Here is a 14,227-nt window from a genome sequence, read left to right on the forward strand (position 1 = left end):
GTAAGGTAATCTACAGATGGTTGTGTGTCTCCCCAGTGCATCTCCTGAGTCACAATACAAAGGAACTCATAGTAATCCAAAACATGAACATCCAGTTCTCAATGCTTTTCATCCACAGCAACAAAATTATTAAAGTTTCGCTCATAATGTGCTTCCCAGTGAATCAGATATCGTTCACAATACACAATTCTTCTGAACTAGCCTCCAGCTGACCCAAAAGGTGGTCTGCAAGTAAATGTGATGCAAAATTGTATTAGGTGACCTGTGTCATAGCTGCCTTACGTGACACTTGCAGTCACCTGAGCCCTCCTCCCACAGGGAAAGCTTTGTATGGGAACCTACAGAATGGAAGCAACATCTTTCCTTAGAAACCTGGGCGTGTGTTATACCCAGTGCATTTCAGTGTGTTACATAATTTTACAGAACTGGTCTGCTATGGGAAGCAAGAAATAATTAAATTAAAGTACCTTTTATTGTGTTTAAGTGGTATTTGGGAAATACAATTGTGGACTTTACGTCAAAAGAATTGTTGACTTTTTACTTGAAAACATAGACAACACCTACTGAGTCTCAGATGCCTATGCTAAGAGCATATGAGGATCATATTTTTTAATACCCATAACAAGTAGAAAAATACACTTTTAAGATGAGTTTGGGCATGTTATTGTGCACAAGACTTCTAAAGGGCTGTGTTCCTATTCCCATTCAAATCTGCACTGTGGGTGGTATAACCAACTTGGCCTCTTGTGCTCCAAATTCAATTGCTCCTTGCTTAAACTAAAAGAGATCTTCCCCTGATTACCAGGACTATTAACAGGAATAATCGTGTATTTCCCTACATCTGCACCACTACTCGTAGTGAATATAATTGAAAATTTGATTTTAAGCAATAATTGCTACATTTTAAATTGAAATGACTGAGCAAAACCCAGTTGTCGAAAAGCCAAGGATGGATCAGTATTACAGATTTTATGCGTTGCTTGCAGAACTTCTCCAGAACACTGTGCACTCCAAAAATATTAATGACATAGCCATATCCCAGCTAGTCTAAATAAACCAGACTGAAAACACTTGGTGCATACAGAATTAGGGAGTTTTAACTGCTGTTATCATCATAATCGCCTAGATTATAAGCAGACTAGAGCATAACAGTATTTATGTTTTGAATAAAATACCATCCAACGTAAGGATCAATATAAAAAATTAAGGCTGCATAAACTTTAGTTCTCTTCTGGAAAATAGAAGTAAGGAATAATCTGATATTGATATAACATTCAATTAAATAATCTAATTTGACTTGGACTGATAGCTTGCACTTTTGCCTAATGAAATTTTTATGCCCAGTCCTGAAATGTACAGGCCTCTAAGTCTCACTGGTATCAGCAAAAGGTTGGTTTCTGTGTACTTTTTAAAGTTCTGGCTGTATAAAAGTAAGAATATAACACCTTAGATTAGTATTGATGTGATCAGGAAGAGGAAAATTAAAATCTTCAGTCCAAATAATCTGTTTTATTAGTCTTGGGGGCATTATCATTTTCTTGGCTTTTGTCGATATATTAAATGTCTTTCAGAACCTTTTATTAAAGAAGAATATTAGGATACTTAGGATACTTAGGATGTTATTCCATGATATCTAAACAAAAGCAACTATATCTGCTCTAAAATACATCAAACATTACAATGCTTAAACAGCTGCTTACATTATCTAAATAAATACATGGGCCTTTGCTTTCTTACTTTTTGTTTTTACTGCTGCAGTGTAAAAAGAAATAAATTTAAATATACACTAAAATAGTAAATGTGTTAAACTAGTCAATTACAGAAGTTATTGTCCCCATAAGATGATAATATTCATGTCATGTGAGACAGTTGTAGCAGACAAGACTCACCCTCTGCCCTTGCGTGTTGCAAATCCTTTAGAGGTACTGACTGAGCTTCTGAAGGGAAAAGCAGAGAGGGAAATAGGAAGGGAAGGGTAGCTGGTAAAACACAGTCAGAGCTGACAGGAAAATGACCACCATACAGCACAGTGCCTGCCTTTGCCTGGAAACTCACATCAGGACGAGAGCAAAGGAATGGACTGAAAACATGCTGAGTATACACGTGCCAGGTATCTTTTCCTTACCAGCCTGTACATCTAACAGATGTTTGCAGAAAAGGGCTCCACTCTTGTCTGCCCCATCATGTAACTTCTGCTATGAATGGCATCTGTTAATTTCACTTATTGATCTCTTTAACTGAAAAAAAAAAAAAAAAAAAAAAAAAGGCTTTTATTTTACCATCTGGAGCCCTTTAAGCTTTTTTCCTTCTGGGAGATATTTTTTTCCAAATGGGTAAACATGTCAATGCCCTCATATCCTTTCAGCATTTCATTTTCTGGGCACAAAATAATAAAAGTAGTCAGATGTGTAGTTATAATAGGCGTTCTTTAAACAAGACCCTATTCAAATTATCCTCAACAGTTCAGAGGATTTTTGCTGATGAGGTGTTGTCAGCCCTCTTCAGCTGGGCAAATGAAGGGAGAGACAAATGTCAGCAGTTTTAGCTCCACGTTCTTCCTCTTGCTTTTGTCAGCACTGCAGCAATGAGCAGAGGCCCTGGCAAAGATCAGGGCACTGTTTGTTAGAGCTGGTCTACATTGGAAGACTTGCCAGCAAAAGTATGCTTTTTCTGGCTGGGGCTCGTAGACCAGCAAACATTTGGATGGCAATGTTTCCTGAGAGAGACGAGGCACAGGCACGGACCAAGCGAGGGTACATTTTCAGCTTTCAGAGCTTAGGTCAAACATGAAATAAGCTGTAAGTTAGGACTGAGATAGGCACAATGAGTGGGTAGGGCTCTCAAGAAGCACAGCAGAAAGCCCAGGTAGATGTTCAGGCAGTTCTCACCCAACTCCAGCCCAGGCAGCCGTGTCCCACGGCGCTGTCTGGAGTCCTGTGTGCCGTGAGAGGTGGCCTTGCAGGCTCCATCCTGCATTCTTTAATGTCAGTAGTAAATCCATTAACTCCAATGAGGGTTGAATTGAGGTTGTAGATAACGCTCGCCAGTCCTTTACCATTAGGTCAATTAATCTGCAAAAGTTCCCCAAGGGAAACTGGAGCTCTGAAATTTTAAAGAGAGCAGAGCTTCCCAGAATAAACACTTTGGACTTGCAAGAATGCTTCTTTTGCCAGTGCTTCTCTGGGAAATGATTTTTTTTTTTTTTTAATATTTATCTTTCTCTACACCAAACAGCAAAGAATTTTTTATTCTCAGTTTCTGTAAGGATTTAATGAAGTGGCTAATAAGCGACTTGTTGCACCTCCATAGGAGCAAGAGGTCTGCTGCATTTCAAACAGTTGTAATGGCAGCAACAGGAACACTTCTTTCTCTTGTTCCTATCCAATTTACATTGTTTCCAAAGGAAAAATAAAAGCCTGAATCTGAAACAACATGTATGGTTTTTCAAATAGCTGGGGGAAAAGGAAAAGAGGGGACAGATATCCTGCCTTTTTTCTCTGAATAAATAAATAAATACATAAACAAATCAAGAAGCAATTCAATTTCTGAAGAAAAATGGCTGGGAAATGGATTTCTCTATCAAGGGGAACCTCTACAGAGAGGTTCTATCGACTGCTACAGGGAACAGCCCAAGACATCTCTTTAAGCTCAGAACTTGGGTGCCAGCAGAGCAAGAAGTTGGAGGCCAAACCTAGCTTTCCTTAGTAAAACAAAAAAATTACTTAGGATAAATACTTGAATATGGATTGTTTCAATTCCTTCAGAATTGAATGCAGTTTGTGGCATGCATATAATGATATGTTTCTGCTCAATTTTTCTGCTGCCTTAGGAGGCTGTAAATGTGCTGAGTATCTTCCTCTAGCTTGACTGAAGAACCGATAACAGAGTTTTAACTTTCAGGTATATTTGACACTTCCCTAGCCTCACAGCATGCATTTCCTGGGCACACAGTGGGCTTCTCTGATTTAATCAGCACCATCTCTTGGCTGTTATTATCCTGTTGACATCTACACAGTTGGTCTGGTTATCTCAATAGCTAGTGACTAAACAATTAAGGGCTCTGTTCTGCATGCTAAGCCCTTGGGTACCGACAGCAGTGCAGCTGCAGCAGGATGTACCTGACATGCACAGATCTGCCAGAAATCCTATTTAAGTTGCTGAAACCTGAGGAGTCACACTAATTTCCCTGTGGTTAGTTAGAGCTGGTTTAATGTTAGCTGGGGATTATGGACTGCAGCCACAAAGCGAGCTTGACACAGGCAGATGCAGTGTCAGTGAGAAAAAAAAATGAATAAATAAATAGCCATGTCTATTCAAGTGCTGCCTCAAATGTTGTGGCATCGGAGAACGTATCAGGAGGGCCTGATCCAACATGTTCTGGGTGCAGCAATTCTCTTTTCATGGCTTTATTACAACATGTCCTTAGACTCAAGTAGTAGCTAGAAAGCATTCAAGGAATGTTACTTCAGCAAATAATAACAATCTCTACCTCTTCATAGCAGGCTTATAAAGTTGTGATATAAGTACCAAATAAAGATACCTGTCATTTTGCATCTCCTGTGCAAGTAAATTCATGGGACCTTACCAGAGTTACATACACAATCTTCAGACATGCTCACACAGAGATTAGCCTGAGTAAAAGCTAGGACGGGTAAAGCAATTTGAAACTTGGAAATTGGAATGCATATTTTTATGGTAATGCCTTTCCTGATTTTGTATACATTTTTTTTTTTTTCTCATTAGAGAATTTCATTTATTCTCAAAAAGACAGTCTGTTTCTTAGGTTAAGATAACACAACATAAAAGTGAAGGTATTAATCCTTCAGATACTTGGACCTAAATGCAAAGCCTCATACTGTTCTGTCCTTCTCTTCCTAATGGAAAGACATTTCAAATGAATCTAAATATGTTCTCCAAGTAATCCACAATTGCTATGAGTATCATTGCATTGAGGCTTCAGTCTTGTAACATTTCTAAGGGCTGAATGTTGAGATCTCTTTAGAAAGGCATTTTCATGGTGTACCTTTCAAATTACACACAGCAGTTGTGCTATAGATGCCATTTCACCTGTTAAAGCTGCCTATGCAGCTCCAGACTGTGGGAAAAAGTCACTTTAATAATTCAGAGTGACAAATTCATGGCTTAAAAAAGGTCTACAAGTTTTGTTTCCCACATGCAATTTTGATAGTCTTTCCAACGTAAATAATGGGAAATCTCTGTCCACTGTGTCAAAAAGTCTCAGAGGAAGAAAGAAGTCATCAGTTCAGAAATTCCTTGTCTGTGGAGCTGTGAATGCTTGCTGCCTGTTCACTCAGCCCAGTGGTTCCAACAGCATCACTGGCAGTGGTCTGGCAGCTTACCTCTGAGAGCCCTGTGGATGGTCCAGAAGATGATCATCACATGTTGGTAAAACCACCAGTACATATTGGTGGGTACTGACCTGCTATTTATAACCTATTTATATTCTGAAGATGCTTAGAGCTCCATAAATAATGTTTTAGGGGTCTGGCTGTGATGGTTACATATTTACTGATGACTAGGTGTATTTATTTTTATAGAAAAATGAAGGAATTAAACACTAGTTTTCCAACAAAAGAAACATCCTCAGCTGATGGGGAAGCCATGAGGACCTGCCACAAGAAAAAACCTTAAGCATGTGTTTAGTGTTTAGTTTTAAGTATGTGTTTTCCTTTACATCCTTTCCATCCAAACAAAGGAGTTTTTTTCTAAAACAATGTAGAAGTTGCTGAATGTTCTGAATGTTGTTGTTCCATTTCAGAAGGCTGATGAGCTCCTCTGACAAAAAAAAAAAATAAAAAAATAAAAAAATAAAAATAAAAAAAAGCTCTTTAGGAGAATCACAGGAAGAGCCTGCAGTAACCCATACACCACAGAGTTTTGGCTTTAAGTGGAAAAGAAATATGTAGAGTGTGCTAAAATAGACCAGCCAGGCAAAGCTAGCCTGGGGTGAATGTGTGTGTATATATGTATCACACATTTAGTCAGTGTCAGTTCCTTTTTCATGGGGAGACAGTTTTGTATTGATTTTTTCCAATGTCTGTTATTTATGTGGCATTACTATTATTATGTGGAATTATTATTATTAATTTTGTAACATTATCATTAATGTGGTATTATTATGGTATTGCTAGTGTTATTATTACAGGGTATTTTTCCAACATCTGATATTTAGTAAACCATAGGCGCATTTATGGTTTAAGATTGGCATGCATGTGGCTAATCCATCCCAGAAATAGACTCTATGTAGGCGGCACTGCTTGTGTGCTGCTCTCTGCAGACCTACTAGGCTGTTTTCTACTGGGAAACCAAAAGGAGGTCACCATTTGGTCTGAACGAAGATGCTCCTGATTTTGTTTACATCACAAATGCATTCCTTGTTGACACATATAAAAGGCAGGACAGAAGCAAGCCCTGTGCTTTTGAGGTGGGAAAATGAAGTACCATTCGGCTATGAAGCTCAGACTTGCAGAAAATGAACTTCGCACAAGTACAAGCGTACGTTTATCAGATGGAATGTGCATCAACAAGTGCCATTGCCCAACTCACTGTGCTTTGATCGCATCATGTCGTTTGTGAAGCTTATCTAGTGAGTGAAGCAAGCGGTTGACATAAAGTGCTGCCTGAACATAAAATGAACTTTGATCAGCTATAAGGGAACACAACCAGGTTACTGGAATTGTTCACATCATGAACCTTTTATTTTTTTCTGTGGGGATCTGACACATTTCAAATTAAACTTGAATTAAGAGTTAATATGCATATATATATATTTATATATTTACAAAGCATTGCAAATGTACGTAAACCAAGAAGAAAGCAGAAACTTCAGAAGCATATACTGTAGTGACTGAGCAATCTAGATTTTGCCATTTCCATATCTGAAAAATCAAGAAACTTGAGTTTTGGAAACAAAGCTGTCTGTGTGAACTGAACAGGCCTGTATGGCTTTTTTGAGCAGTCAAAAGTAATGGTTCAGTTTGAGTTTGAACCAGCAGTGACACTATCTAATTGGATTTGGTTCCATTTGATTTAGTTTTGTGTTTTATTCCTCTTCAACTGTTCTCCCTTAAAAATGGAAGATAGATTCATTCATAGAATACATGACTGGAGAACCCACTAGAACATGTAGTGTTTTTTGTTGTTGTTGTTTGGTTTAGTTCAAGCATGAATGTTTACTTTCTTCCTGAGAGATTTAATTTCCATCCTGAGAGATTTAAAAGGCATCAGAAGAGAGGCTGGAAACCACTGTGACTGCTGCAGGACTGGGGCCATGGCCAGCCAGACCTCCTGAGAGTTTCGAGAGGGACCCCAGCTCCTCACGTTACTGCAGTCAGGACTTAGGCAATGGCCATCCTGACTTCCCCAAGGTCATGAGGCTCCTGTGTTTTTCGTGCTCTCCTAAGAAGGCCTGAGGGTTTGATATCTAGGATATATGCTGCAAAGATCAAGGTTCAAAGTTTTCTGGGCCACTTTTGCCATCTGCTCACTGTGGGGTAGGTCTCATCCCACCAAAATGTAGCTCGCACTTGGTATCTGTGCATTGTGGCTGCTATCAGGACCACCCGAGGACAATTTCATCAGTTCAAGAATTTCTGGGTGCAAAAGGGTCCCTTGGTTCTTGCCTCCCTCTCTGAAGTGAGCAAGAATGGAGAGGCAAAGGCAGTGCCAGGACTCGCTGCACATGAGGGGCCTCCCCAGAGCAGCATGTGGCTGCTGGCGAGCTGCGTGACATGGCTGAACGAGGATGGAGCAGCTGGCACACAGCAGAGAGTGGCACCTTGCATTTATTTAGTTTTCGTGATGGATTTGTTATCACGTATTAATAATTTTTCAATTATTTGGGCAGCAGGTACTTTTCAAAAAACCACAAAGGTCCTCATTTTCCCCAGAGTAGTGTGCCTGTTAACATTAGTACATCTGTCAGAGACTCCTGCTCAGCTTTTATGTCCTCTTTCACGTTCAGAGTGTGAGAAGCTTAGCAGATTTGAGAGGACACCAGCATTAAAAGCCTTCCTTGTTCATCAGTGGATACTCAGGAAATAAACGGGACACCGGTGCAGTAGGAGAACAAATGTTACAGCCACATGACTGCTCTGGCAAGCCCACATCCACTTCATCAGCCCAGCACAGCCTGCCCTCCTGCAGACCCCCCAGAGCCTTGCATTTCTCTGTGGCGTCGGTGCTGTGGACACAAACAGGCTATGTGTCCCAGCCTTGCATTTCATTTAACACCAGCTTTGTGCAAATAGAAACTGATGACTCACAGGGATTGTTCTGGGCCTGGTTCATTAGAGTGTGGAGAAAATATCACAGTGGCTGTTCCTGAGAGGGCAAAACAAGGTACCCCGAGTAAACACACTGTACTGGCAGGGGAGCTGCCTGCAATGGCTTGGCTTTACTCCTCCACATGCATATCTCTCTCTGCCTGACTCCAAACCAAGCCTATTTATGTCAAGGCTACTTGTGAAAATGAAAATGCTGTTCATCCAAAGCAGTCAAAAAAATGCATTGAGCTTCTGGCTGGCACAAAACCAAGGCCTCAGTGCTTTGCACAAAAGTCCCCGACTCGTGAGTAACACAGACAATATGACAGAAAGTAACAGCAGAGTTTGGCATCAGAAAGCTTTTACACAGTTTGGAGTCTTAATTATCAGAAATCCTCCAAAATGATGTATACACAGGTATATCTATGCTTGTGTTATAAATTTGTAGCATCAGTAGCATAAATAATTAACATTTGAAAACAAAGGTAAGGAGGACTAACGTAGCAATGGTAAACAGAGCAAAGAGGTGCCCTGAAGTGTTGCAGGGTAGCAGAGTGGAAAACATATGCTGTGAAACACATACAATGCTTGAAAACACCATATGTTGCTTTGCCAAGAACTCTAGCTGTGCCACTTAGCCATGCTGAGCGTTAGTCATGAAGCAAGTTGCTCTGCTGGGAGGGGATCGGAGTTAATGATCCTGCCTTTAAACAGCCTTCCCAACGCAGGAGCCCTCTCTAACCACAGACCTTCATTCTTCTAGCACAACGGGGGCTGTCATCCTTGTTAGGACTTCTTCTGTGATATAAATTATAAAAATAAGGTTTGTGAGCCTAGGTATGAAATGGTTCCTAGTGTGTTTTGTAGAATATTACTGCTTTGAGAGTCATTGCGAGGCTTGATGCCTTTTGGTAAAAAGAGTTGTGCCCTAGTGCCAGCAGCAGTCCTGCTCGGAGCAGGAGGCTGGCCACCAAGGTCTCTTCCAGACCATATTCCTACTCCATGGGCAACAACACATCTGGGAATCCAGCTAGGAAGATTTGTTAGAGCCTCTCTCTACAGTGTCTTCATTTATGCTGCCCTTTGCCCCCTTTAGGCAGATACTGCTGTTGCCAAGTGGCTCCAAATCTGCCAGATTGCATCCCAAGAGTATCCTCCAGTGTGACTAAAATCCTTGTGCACAAGGGACATGCAGGCACTGCTGGTGGAGAGACCCTGGTAGAATGTCAGCAAAAACATTCATCACCAAGCATCAGCGATCACTGATGTGAAGAAGGAGATAACATATACCCCAGCACTTAAACAAAATCCTGCCACCTGTAATGGCATTTTGTCTTCAGAATTCAGTAATCAGTGCAGAGCCTTGGCACCCCCAGCTCCCACATGTTCCCTTCTTTCCAAAGGAAGCTTGAAATGCAAAGAGATGGAGAAAAAGCTTTGTGGGCCTGAACTGGCAGTTGGAAGAGAAAATAAAAAAATTCGGAGAGCAGCACAAGAAAAATCAGTATCTTGCCAAGACTTGAACATAAATAATGACTTTCTGCTGTATTCTGCCTAAAATTCTCTTTGCAGATTCTGTCAGACAAGGTTTTAATACCTAATTCATTGTATTAATTTAGAGATTGAAGTGAGGAAGTTAATGATGAAGTGTGTCTCCTTTTGGCAACATGAAAAGGACTTGTAGAAGCTGAGGTGCATCCAGAGAAAATATCCACTTAGTTCTCAGCAATGGTAAAGCAGAGGTAGATCTGAGTTGTTTGGAAGAAGGTAAAGGACTAAAGAGGGAATGCCATCATGCCACTCTATGATGCATCTGCATCCTGAACAGTGCATTTGGGTAGAAACAGCTCAGAAAGACAGTCAATGAATTGAAAATTTACAGGGAAGACTGACAAGATTTTTGAAGCTAGAATACAACTTTTCTACAACAACAGTTCAAACAACTTGGGAACCTTCAGCCTAGCAAGGAGCAAATTCAAGGGTCTGTAAAATCTTGAGTGACTTCAGGGAGCTGGACATTATTCATGTTTTCTTCTGACACAAAACTCAGAGACGTTGACCAAAATAAACATAGGCAGGCTCCAATGAGCAAAAGGAAGTGGGCTTTTGCCAAATTAAAGAATCACAGAGTGCTTGAGGTTGGCAGGGACCTCTGAAGATCATCCAGTCCAACCCTCCTGCCACTTAGAGATCACATAGAGATCACATTGTGCAGGGTGGCATCCAGGCAGGCTTTGAATATCTCCAGAGAAGGAGACTCCACAGCCTCTCTGGGCAATCTGTTCTAGTGCTCCGTCACCCAAACCATAAAGCACAATGCACAATTAACTTGTATGACTTCTTGCTACAAGATTTTGTGAATGGTAAGTGCTGTTTGGGTTTCACAAAATAACTCAACAAATCCATAGGAAAAGTCCATCTAAAAAAAGTCTAACTAAAGTCTAACTAAACATAAAAATCACTACAAGTATTCGCCAGGTTTTGCAATCCCTTCCATGCCTTTTCATCCAGACTAAAACAATTCTCATTAAAGGTTATCTGTTGATAGTTTGAAAGATGCTGTTTTGTTATTACTTGTAGTTTATTATGACTTGTAGTTAGTTGGAAATCTATCTATCTGGGGAAAGTACCCATGATATGCAAAAGATGTAGAAAATGGTGGACAAATATTCAGAGATTCTATAATCATACTAGCAACTGGAAAGTGTGAATCCATCTCTGAACCAGTTCAAAATACTAGTAGGTCAACCTGCACACCTCAATGTAGCTTTGAGGATGGAGCTTCTGGTTTGTATCACACAACTACAATTGTGCAAGGCGATTTGAAAACTGGTTTGAAAATTGCACTGGCCTGGCCTTTAGTCCAAACTTTCCACGTGGTATAATTTGTTTGTCATATTTTGATCTGTCATCCAGGTCGGTGCCAAAAGCAAAACATCTACAGCTACAGAATGATGAAGAATAGAAAATATCACCATGCAAGTCTTCCCTGCTTTGAAAATTAAGGCAGAGCACAGCTGAGAGACCTGCACAAGTTATGAACTTTCAGCTTTACCTGTCCACTGCTATCTGATCCTGTCAGGGATGTTTCCGCATGAAGTTATACCTCAAGTCTTGCTAGCGTCTCAACAATTTCAGAGGATTTTTCATTCATATTCCAAGTTGTAATGGAATAGAAAATGTGTGTGTGGCTGAACTGTGATGTGAAATCTCTAGTATCCAAGGAAACAGAGCACACACAGGCAACTTATCTTCTAAAAAGCTAAACCAAATTATCTGTGTCATTTTGCTTGTCCAAGGGACTTATTTTCTCACCCAGATAAGCCATTGTAAGAATATGAAAAATGTCAAAGTGGAACCCACGCTGCAAAATTTAGATCACGGTCTCAAGCACCCTAGTTCTTAACAGGATTTTCATTTGCAGGTGTAATTTTTGCCCATTAAAATCACAATGATGAATCACAGACTGATAATTTGTCTCCATAAAGCTGGATCATTTCTTAAAATGAGATTATGGCAAATGGCTTGAGTCTGGACATGTTTTCATGCAAGTTGCTAGTTCAAGCCCACCAGTAATGAAAAGAAAATTAATAATTAGGTTGGTTAGGCAAAGAATAAGAAGTGCTGGGGGAAAAATACTGAAATAGCATCCAGTAAACTCAAAAGAACCACAAAGGAACAATTTCTCCTCATGTTTTCACTGCAGTTTACTTGCTGCCACCAAGAAGTGAGAACTGCCAAAATGCCAGGAAAAATGTTTCAGTCTGGAGCTTTCCATTGCAGCAGGGTGCTTGTGTTACATGTAAAAATGAGAAGAAATTTTTAGTCAAGTGGTATGGATAACTAGCTCCCTTAATTTGTTTTGTGTAGCTGAGCAAGGCCTGGCAATGTTTTTTTGTTTTGTTGCTTTTTTATAAATGTAAAACCATCATCATTATTGAGAGTTATTGTTTCAATGAATATTCAAGAGCAGACAAACTCTTAGGCTTAGGAAAAGTGGCAAAAAATACAGCCCAGGAGCTGTCTGTGAGTCTCCATAGCTTATTTTTAGAAGTAAATAAGAAAACAAGAAGAAATACAGCATCTTAATGCTAATTGGTATAAGAAAAAGATGTCTTCCTTGTTTTAAAGCACTGTGTTTTAGTATTCCCCACAGCACGCACTCACACACAGAAGACTGCATGCACACACACAAGCTCTGCAGTGTGCCTGAGACTGGCATATACAGTTAAAATTTTCTGTAGATAGATTTTCTGGTCCAGGGATGAGAGTATAATCTACTAAAAGACCAGGTTGCCCGAGTACCTGCATGTCTTTCTGTGGTGTCACCTGCAGGGTGAGAAGTAGACAGGGCAAGAGCTGCCCGGCCCTGGCTCTAGGCAGACCTGGCAGGTTCACACACACACACATATGCCTGTTCATATGCACATGTATGCATACACTGCTCTCAGGCAGACAGCAGAACACAAGCCTAAAATGGTCTGAATATAAACACGGTATCTCTACAGGCACAAAAATTGCACTGGCTTTGGTGGGAGGAGGGTTGGCATCAGGTGGCCAGTCAGCACTGATGGTGGCGTGGTGCACCCCTGTGTGCCCTCCATCCATCTGTCTGTGGGCAGTCATGCAATGCACGCCCCTTGCAGGCAAATGACAGCAGGTGACAAGGTGGCAGTACGACTCTCTGGTTGCAAGCTCAGGGAGTTGTCAGGCCTCCAGTGTGAGGGAAACCTGGGCATCTACTGAGGACTGGGAATTTAGGAGGAGGTAGAAGGAGCTTCTGCTACTTTAATGACCTTAAAGTGAATCCCATTGTTCTGTTGACAAGGAGTTGTCAAAAGTCAATGATTTTTGAATGTTCTGGGCTAGGTTCTACTTCATTTGTGAAGAAGAAAGCAAAGATCCATACTGCACAGCCAGGACTTCCCTGGTCAGTTCTCAGATCAGTGACCAGCTCCAGCAGTTGTGTGGATACAGATGAACCAAAATGTGGAACTAAAACCAAATTAGTAGTCAGCCCAGGGTACTTACTTTGCTTAGCCCAGCCACTGTATGACTTTGAGTCAAAAAATGCCCCATTGCAAAGACCCAGTTTGTGCAGGGCACTCACAGATAGGAGCTGACAAGCCCCATTCTTAGAACAGCACCACTGAAGGAGTGGTGGGACTGGGAAACTCCTGTTACTGCTTTCTGTGTTCAGGAGAAGAGAATATCCAGCTCTGATAAGAGCACGAAGCTTACCCAGGGGCAGCCTGCTGGGTTCATTTGGGACCAGCTCCTGCAGGCCCTCCTCTCCAGGTGTGTGGCTTTGAGCCCCAGCAGATGACTTTCTGTGTCAGCACAACTTACAGACACCGTAGGAGGCCTCAGCTCAACTGGGGATGACTTCCCTCATTTTCAGAGCCTGTTTTCAATCATTTCTTGTCATTCAGCCCTTTCTCTCACTTCTGCAGCCAGAAGAAAGTACAAATGGCCCTGAATTACAGGTGGTCTCACCTGTATCATAATTTATCCATTTATATAGTCTGCAGCATCTGAGGGAGCAGCCAGAGGTGTGTGGTGAGACCCAGTGTGAAGTGCAGCCTGTCAGCACCTTGAGCACTCGTCTGCCAGACGCTGGCTGTGGAAACCCAGAACAAAACCAAGCAAAAACACCTCTGAGGATGCGGGCAGGAGCTGCAGCAGCTCTGCTGCATGTGAAAGCTGAGCATTGGTACTGCTGCTCCTGAGGCAGCAGGGGGCTGAAGGGGGGAGCTGAGACTCCTTCTGCCCTTCCCTCTCACCACACCTCTCCTCACCTGAGGCCCCAGGAGGCACAAGCAGAGTTGGACTTGCCTCACTGTCCTCATGTGCACATCTTTGTTGAGCAAAACCCAAAGGAGGGGGATGAGCTGCATGCAGCGCAGCCCTGTGGCTGGTGCAGACGAGAACCGCTCATCCCA

Source organism: Aythya marila, assembly GCF_965140915.1.
Source record: "Aythya marila genome assembly, chromosome: Z".
NCBI classification, from domain to species: Eukaryota; Metazoa; Chordata; class Aves; order Anseriformes; family Anatidae; genus Aythya; species Aythya marila.